Source organism: Cervus canadensis, chromosome 31 (genome assembly GCF_019320065.1).
Source record: "Cervus canadensis isolate Bull #8, Minnesota chromosome 31, ASM1932006v1, whole genome shotgun sequence".
NCBI classification, from domain to species: domain Eukaryota; kingdom Metazoa; phylum Chordata; class Mammalia; order Artiodactyla; family Cervidae; genus Cervus; species Cervus canadensis.
Window position 1 is genome coordinate 6,018,698 of NC_057416.1, and position 8,995 is coordinate 6,027,692.

Below are 8,995 nucleotides of genomic sequence, written 5' to 3' on the forward strand. Positions count from 1 at the left end.
CAAGGTTTTTTGTATTTCCATACAAATTGTGAAATTATTTGTTCTAGTTCTGTGAAAAATACTGTTGGTAGCTTGATAGGGATTGTATTAAATCTATAGATTGGTTTGGGTAGAATAGCCATTTTGACAATATTGATTCTTTCAGTCCATGAACACGTTATGTTTCTCCATCTGTTTGTGTCCGCTTTGATTTCTTTCATCAGTGTTTTATAGTTTTCTATGTATAGGTCTTTTGTTTCTTTAGGTAGATATACTCCTAAGTATTTTATTCTTTTTGTTGCAATGGTGAATGGTATTGTTTCCTTAATTTCTCTTTCTGTTATTTCATTGTTAGTATGTAGTAATGCAAGGGATTTCTGTGTGTTAATTTAAATCCTGCAACTTTACCATATTCATTGATTAGCTCTAGTAATTTTCTGGAAGAGTCTTTAGGGTTTTCTATGTAGAGGATCATGTCATCTGCAAACAGCGAGAGTTTCACTTCTTCTTTTCCTATCTGGATTCCTTTACTTCTTTTTCTGCTCTGATTGCTGTGGCCAAAAACTTCCAACACTATGTTGAATAGTAGTGCGTTGAGAAGTGGCACCCTTGTCTTGTTCCGGATTTCAGGGGAAATGCTTTCAATTTTTCACCATTGAGGGTGATGCTTGCTGTGGGTTTTGTCATATATGCTTTTCTATATGTTGAGGTATGTTCCTTCTATTCCTGCTTTCTGGAGAGTTTTAATCATAAATGAGTGTTGAATTTTGTCAAAGGCTTTCGCTGCATGTACTGAGATAATCATATGGTTTTTATCTTTCAATTTGCTAATGTGGTGTATTACATTGATTGATTTGTGGATATTAAAGAATCCTTGCATTCCTGGGATAAAGCCCACTTGGTCATGGTGTATGATTTTTTTACTATGTTGTTGGATTCTGTTTGCTAGAATTTTGTTAAGGATTTTTGCATCTATGTTCATCAGTGATATTGGCCTGTAGTTTTCTTTTTTTGTGGCATCTTTGTCTGGTTTTGGAATTAGGGTGATGGTGGCCTCATAGAATGGGTTTGGAAGTTTACCTTCCTCTGCAATTTTCTGGAAGAGTTTGAGTAAGATAGGTGTTAGCTCTTCTCTAAATTTTTGGTAGAATTCAGCTGTGAAGCCATCTGGTCCTGGCTTTTGTTTGCTGGAAGATTTTTGATTACTCTTCTTGAAATGCTGTTTTTCAGGGAACTCTGCTTAATGTTATGTGACAGCTTGGATGGGAAGGGAGCTTGGGGGAGAATGGATACATGTATACGCACGGCTGTGTCTCTTTGCTTTCCACCTGAAACCATCACAACATTATTAGTCAGCTATACTCCAATTCAAAGTGTTATTTAAATGTAATTTTAAAAAATGCTGTTTCCCGGGACTTCCTTGATGGTCCAGTGGGTAAGACTGTACTCCCAAGCATAGCAGGTCAGGGAACTAGAACCCTCATGCCAGAACAACGACCTGATGTAGCCTGAATAAGTAAACAAAATAAAAATTGGAGTGTTTTAACGATCTATGGTTTGCAGCACAGCAGATTTTTTTTTCTTTTAAGGAAGATGCAGTTTAAGCAAGATAATGCAGTTTTATGTGTAAGACCGGGCATGAGTTTTCACAGAAGGAAGTTTCCAATAGGCTTGCATGGTGCCATGGTGAGTTTCAAGAGAGTTTCTTGCCACAGTTCCTCACTAGTGGGACATGGCCCTTGTAGGAATTCTACAATTGCAGTTGCTTATTTTTCCTAGGCAAGATCTAAAGACGACTCCTTTGCAGAGCTGTTAATCTGGAGATAAAGCCCAGGGGCATCTCTGTCCATCAGGGAAGGGTCCTGTTGTTTAGCAAGGAGGTCACACACCCAAGAAACCATGGGGTGGCTCACCAGAAACCAGAGATGAGTTAATATAGGAGAGAGCAAAGGGTTAATTTTAGGTGAAGTCTAAATGGATTATTAGTTTTCACAGTTTAAAAGCCAAACAAGGCCATGTGGATCATGGTAGCTTCATGCCTGGGCTGAGAGGTAACTCAGGGTCTCATTCTTTAAAGGGAAGATAAATGCTGTGTCTCCAAACCTTTAACCTGTGAGTAGGAAATTGAGGCAGTGTCTTTCCGGGAGAGTGCATCACTTCCTCAGGCAAGAAGGGGTGTCCCAGTCCTACAGATAAGGTTTTGAAGAGCAAAGCCCTTCACATCTACACCTCCACAAACAGAGGTGTTCCCAGCACAGAGCCCTGCGTATTAATGGGCAGAGGCTGTTGTTCCCAGTTCCCTTCTCCTGTGGATGGGGTGGGTGCCATGGCTTCTGATGGTCACCCGCGTCACACCCCGGTCACACCTGTCCTCAGAAGGGGACTAGGGCTGAGTCTAATGCTGTGCTACCCCACTGACACTTTGAGGAGTTTTTTCTTTGAACTTGTCCCACACTTATATTTTGCAATGAGCCTTGCTCAGTAGCTGGCCACTTGTATTCAAGTTACCACTTTGAGTTCCTCTAAGCAAAGCCTCCAGGTAGGTATGACCCAAGTTTTATACAAGATGGTCCTGAGGACTAGAAAGCCATGTGTGAGGCCACAGGCAAAACTGACTTAAAAAGTCAATTGAAATTGGCTGCAAATCCAACAAAAATGTGTGTCCAAGGCCTCAGCCTGCTAAGTGGCAGTGATGTAACTTGGAGCAAAATCAGCCTCTCTTCACAGGGTCCTGGCTGCCGCCTGCAGTCAGCACAGCGTCCTGAGAACCTCACCTGGACATTCTCCTGTAAGGTGAGAGCTCCCACAGTGCTGTCAAAGGACCGCTATCTGGTGCAAAGAGACAGGAAGTGGGTGGAGCACAACCTCTTAAAGAATGACAGGGACTTCCTGGTGGTCCAGTTGTAAGCATCTGCCTTGCAACGCAGGGGATGTGGGTTCAGTCCCTGGCCTGGGAAGTAGGATTCCACGTGAAAGAAAGAAAGTGAGGTCCCTCAGTCATGTCCGAATGTTTGCGACCCCATGGACCTTGGCCCACCAGGCTCCCCTGCCCATGGAATTTTTCAGGCAAGAATACTGGAGTGGGTCGCCATTTCCTTCACTTGCCATGGGCCATCAAAGCCAGTGTGCTGAGGTGAATATCCTGCATACCACAACTGAGACCTGAAGTAAATATATATTTTTAAATCCCTTTGAAATACGGCAGCTAGGTGACACACCCAGAGGCACCATGACAGTTCCAGGGCTGACCATAAAGGTCCAAAAGTGGGTGCTGACCCAGTTCCTGGAAATCCCCACCCTTTCCACAAAATAGCTGGCATACTCCTCCATCTCATTAGCCTATGAAATGACCCACCCCTATAAACACTGACAGCCCCATACCCTGGAGCTGGGCTTGCCTTCCAGGATGACCAACACTCTGTATAGAGTGTTTCCTCCCTGGATTGACCTTCTTTCACTTCACCGTGACTCGCTCTTGAATTCCTGCCTATGTGAAGCCAAGTACCCACGCTTGGCAGCCATCCCAGGGACTCGGACATGACCTGGGACGTGACCATCCTCTCTCACCCCACTCTCTTGCCCGCAGCGCTGCTGCAGTCTCCTCCAGCCTCAGAGATCCCTGGAGCATTAGAAGAACACCGTCTTTTCAGTTTGTTCATTGTTTCCTTTGCTGTGCAGAAGTTTTCAGTTTGATGGATCCTACTGTCTAGCTTTGTTTTTGTGGCTTGTGCTTTTGGCGTCTAGCTCAAAACCATCCTTGTGGAGACCCATGCCAAAGAATTTTTCTTCTATGCTTTCTTCTAGGAGTTGTGTGGTTTTTGTAAACCTTTAATCTATCTTGGGTTGAATTTTCTATATGATATAAGAAATCTTATTTGCTCAAGCAGGGATAGAACTTGTGCCCCCTGCATTGAAATCTAGGGATCTTAACTACTGGATTGCCAGGGAAATTCCAATTCTAATTGCTAGTTTGTCTCTTTCTCCGCTTATTCCTGTAAGTTTTCTTTGAGAATTTTAAACTTCCTTTGCTAAGTACATTCTGATTCAGTAATCATATGTATTCTTGATGAATTAAACATTTTATCATTAGGATAAATACCCCTCTCTGTATCTGGTCCTTGTCCTAAAAGTTACTTGATTGTGTCCCACGCTTAGTCACTCAGTCGTGTCTGACCCTTTGTGACCCCATAGACTGTAGCCTGCCAGGCTCCTCTGTCCATGGGGCTTCTCCAGGAAAGAACACTGGAGTGGGTTGCCATGCCCTCCTCCAGGGCATCTGCCCAAACCAGGAATCAAACCCAGGTCTCCCACATGGCAGGCACATTCTTTACCATCTGAACCACCAGGAAGCCTGTCAGTTAACCAATACAGCCTACTATGTTTTCTTTAAATTAATGTTTCCATAGCATATCTGTTGTCTCAACAGTGAAGAATCTCCTGAGATGTAGGAGATGCAGAGACATGGTTTTGATCCCTGGGTGGGGAAGATTCCCTGAAGGAGGGCATGGCAACCCACTCTAGCAGTCTTGCCTGGATGATTCCATAGGGGTCTCAAGAGTGTTGGACATGACTGAGCGTCTAAACAACAGAAGCAGCATACTGGTTCCATCCTTTCATTTTTAATCCATTTGCCTTTATATTTGATATCTCAAGTGGGTTTTTTTTTATAGATAATTGATATCTGATTCTTGTTTGTTTTTTTTGTTTTTTGTTTTTTTACTGAAATGATCATCTTTTTCCTTAAGATAGTGTCTAGAATCTTAGCATCACAGTTTATCTCATAAGGCGGAACCAAAATTGCACCTAGTATCATAGACTTTGTTTTTTTAGAGCAGTTTTAGAATCGAATGAAAAGCACAGGTTTTCCCCTATGCTTTCAGCAACTCCACAGTCCACAGAGGGAAAGAGTCGGACAGAACTGAAGCAACTTAGCACACAGGCACACAGCCCTGATCCTGAGGCCCGTTGCTGGTTTTCTGTCCAGAAGTGAAGATGTCTGCACTCTCTGAACTTTGACCCCACTCTCTTCGACTCAGAAGAATTGTTGGCCTGTTTGGGTTCTTGTTCCCTATGCTTTAGTCCTGGAAATCTGTAGAGGCTGGAGATGTCATAAGTCTCACTTCACTTTTTGTCGTTTCTTTTTTAAAAATGGTTGAGCACAGACATTTTTACAATTAAATTAGTGAATTCATTAATTTGGGTGCCCTGGACCTTAATCACGGCAGGCAGAATCCAGTTGCAGAAAGTGGGATCTAGTTCCCTGACAACGGATGGCCCCGGCCCTCTATGTTGGGAGCACAGAATCCCAGCTGACAGACCGGCAGGGAAATCCCTCACTGCACCTGTTTTCTGCTCTCCTCAATTACGGTCCTGAATTGCTTGTGCCAGAGTCTGAATCAGTGGTTTCCCAGGTTTTGCCTGTTTCCTTAGTTGTGTACTGTAGAAGGGCAGCATACAGTCCCATCATGTCCTCTTTTTTTTTTTTTTTTAAACGCTGAATTGTGGGGTCCAAGCTCTTGTCTTTGAGTGTTTTCCCTTTCTTCCTGAGAACTCAGTTCCTTGACTGGGGGCTCTTGTTGGGGGTGATGGGCCTGCCACCATGTTTGCTGGAATCATTCTGTATCAACCTCCAGAGACCACTGAATAGTTACAGGGACTTGGAATGTACTTCAATTCACAGAAAGGAGGACATGGCAACCCACTCCAGTATTTTTGTCTGAAGAATCTTATGGACAGAGGAGCCTGGTGGGCCCCAGTCCATGGGGTCACAATAAACACTTGTTGAGCAGCTTTTGTGCCAAAACACTTGGGCCAGGAGTGATTAAGTGATGAAGTGCCCTTCAAAATCCTGCAACCACATATGGAGATTGGAAATATGCAAATGTGCTGAATGTAAAAATCAAGCAGGTCTCACAGATGGAACACTCAGATCAGAACCCTTTTAAAAGGAAAGATCATATTTGTTGGGGAAACAAATGCGTGTTTTTAAGAAGGAGGTAGAATTTGAGGTGCCCCTGAGAGATGGGTTTGGAGACATAGCTGGAGGAGAGATTTTATCCAGGCCTGAGGTCAGTCAGAACAGAGGCAAGAGTGAGAGGAAAGCTGAAGGCAAGGTCAAGGAGGAGCCAGGGTCCCCATGTCTCTGAGCTGGAAAGTGCTCAGAAGGACTTGGGATGACCCTCAGGGATGCCCTGAAGTTTCAGAGATGGATTTGATGGGGATGCTCTGACAGATGGACAGACTGCGAAGCTCAGATGGGTGACAGAAGGCAAAGGAAGTGTTTCAGAAAGAACAAGTGGTCCAGTGTCACTGTGGGGTGAAAGTTGTGAAAGAGGAATAAAATCTGACAATCTTTGGAACATCAGCTGAGACCCTCATATGGCTTCCTCTAGGGATTATACTTTATTTGAATTAAAGGGGAGTCATTAACACTTTCTAAGTTGCCTATTTGGTAACAGGCAGCACAATAAACAGAATGTTAAAAAATAATCATGATAATAATCAAGCTTCTAAGTTTTTGTTAAGTCTTTAATTTGATTTGACTTCTGGTGTCTTCAAGGAGGCATTTTCACACTATGCAACTTTCTCCTCGTGTTTCTGGATTTTTTATTTCTTCTTCCGGCAGCATGTTTGGCCACTCAGGGAACAACGACCTATCTGTTCCTCGTTTGGAAGGCGGCCGATCAGAGCACGCCGGCCGCTTCTTTTTTGCAATAATACTTTTGTAACCCGCTTACGATTCCACCATTACCTGCAGTGAAGAAACAGAGCACACGGAAGGTTTTAGGAAGGCTGAGGTGCAAGTGCAAGGCTTTTGAAATCTCTCTAATAAGTTATCTGTTGCCATTTTCTGTTCTTGTGTGTCTTTTTCCTCTTTCTTTACCATCTGGAATAAAGAAGAAGGTGGGGCTAGCTACTAACAATGATTTTGTGGGTTCGGCTCAGCTGAGAAAGTGGCGTGATCGTGGTAGCCCCCTTGTGACCTGACACCTGGGAGGCAGGGGCCACGATGGTCCCCCAGGTCCTTAAGAGACCAAAAGACTGTACCTCCAACCACTAAGCTAGTCAAAGGGAACCTGCGCCTCTGTCCTCAGATTAAGTTCATTTTTCCTGTTGGTATTAAAGATTTACATCACTTTCTTCCTGTCTCATGAACAGGTATAACAATCCTCCCATGGAGGGATGGTTTGTGAGCTGATTAGTCTCTTAAGAGTGAATCAGAAGGGATGGAGACGCTACTTTGAGGTTCTAGATGATCTTTGTCAAGAAAAAAAAAAAAAGAAAAACTGGTACTGTCTAGTTCCCAAGCAAAAAATCTACTTTATTTAAAATTCCCAAATGAATGGAGAGGGCTGACTCTGACTAACAAATTCTCAATCCATTCAGCCCTCCCATTTCCCAGCACTTCTCCCTGGAACAGGCAGCAAGAACAAGAAGAACCACGCAAAGAGAAGGTAGTAGACCCTCATGGCTGGCTGGCTTCCCAGCTGAGACTGGACAGGACGGTGTGCTCGCTCACTTTATAAAGGCTCTAGGTCTGCAGCCATAGGGAGAAGCATTCAGCAGCTGCAATTCCTGTAATATTACAGTGATGACAATATGACGTATTTCCTTAAGCTTCATGCCAAGGTCCCTTACAAAGCAGACCACGCCCATTCCCCCCAGGAGTTAATTACAAACCTCAGGGAGACTCAGAGCCTGATGTGAACACAGGCCTGTTCTGATGCCTCTGAGCTCTGGGTGCTCGTGTAGGGCTGGCTCAGTTCTGGCTGTCTGAGACGGGAAAGACCTGCCCACTCCTGGATGCAGTCCTGGGGCATGTAGCTGGGAGCTCACCTGTGCCCACTGTGGTCTTCTAAGCTTTCGCTTCTTCCGAAAGTCCTGGGCGAGCCTGAGCCCCATCAGTCCAGTCCAAGGCTGGTGTATTCAGAATCTAGGTGTAGACTGGGGCTGGCTCACACCCTGAGCTTGCCAGGATATGCCCGAAATGGAATTGGCTTTTAGTAGTGTGGGAAGGGAAGGACAGTGGGCTGCATTCCAGAGACTCTGCCCTGTGTCCTTGGCCTGTGATGGAGTGCAGCATCTCAGGTCAAACATAGCTTATTCTTTACTGCAGTCTGAAAACCACCAAATTTGTGAGTCAGGAAGGTGTCTGACGTTTCCCTTCAGGGCTGGGTCCCGTAATCGCCAGCATGAGAGTCCTGAGAGCGCCTTCCTTGGACACAGGACCAGCAGCACCCACAGTGGTGGCTGCTCCTCAGGGATGGGGTCTGATCAGAGCACCTGGGCCCTCACAGGTTGGCGTCAGTTGAGCAAGAATCAACTTTGGCTCCTTTAAGATGCTCAGATCTGGAGGCGCTGTCACCGCAGCACAGCCTGGAGCATGCTGTCCCCTGAGGAGGGCTGCAGGGAAAATGCAGGACCCCCAGTTTAGCTTGGATTTCAGGTGATCAACAAACAATCTGGTAGGATAAGTATGTCCCAAGTGATGCAGAGGTCACACTCAAGCTAATGTATTTGTTGTTTATATATAAACAGAGATATAAATTTATATATATAAATATATAAACAAATCTATAAATGTGTTGTTTATGCAATTCAGTAAGTAAATTTGTTTTTGGGGATTGTTGAATATTTAATAAAAACATGGTCTTTGGAATCAAACCCACTTGGGCTTGAGTTAAAGTCCTCCCTACACACAACCTGCACGACTTTGAAGAAATTACGTTATTTCTAAATCCAGCTGTAAAACAGGGCTAAAAACATTTATCCTGTAAATAGTGCTTGAGGAATACATTTGGGAGAAGACATTAAAAGTTTTGGTGTCTCAGTAAAGAGGTCCTAGTATGAACAGGTCCTAGCATGGAAAAGTCAACCTATGGGTGAATGAAAAAATGGATGAATGGAGGGAATCAGGGAGAGAAGGAGGGAAGGAGAAAAGGAAGGAAGGCTCAGGCATAATCCTTAGGGTTTTGAGGGTTGGAGAGAGCCCATTAAGTTGCTTTATCCCAAAGTG

General features: G+C 44.3%; 1 pseudogene; it reads right to left on the bottom strand.

Moving 5' to 3' along the window:
* Positions 1 to 6,524: 6,524 nt before the first annotated feature.
* Positions 6,525 to 7,448, bottom strand: LOC122432335 (annotated as a pseudogene).
* Positions 7,449 to 8,995: the final 1,547 nt, after the last annotated feature.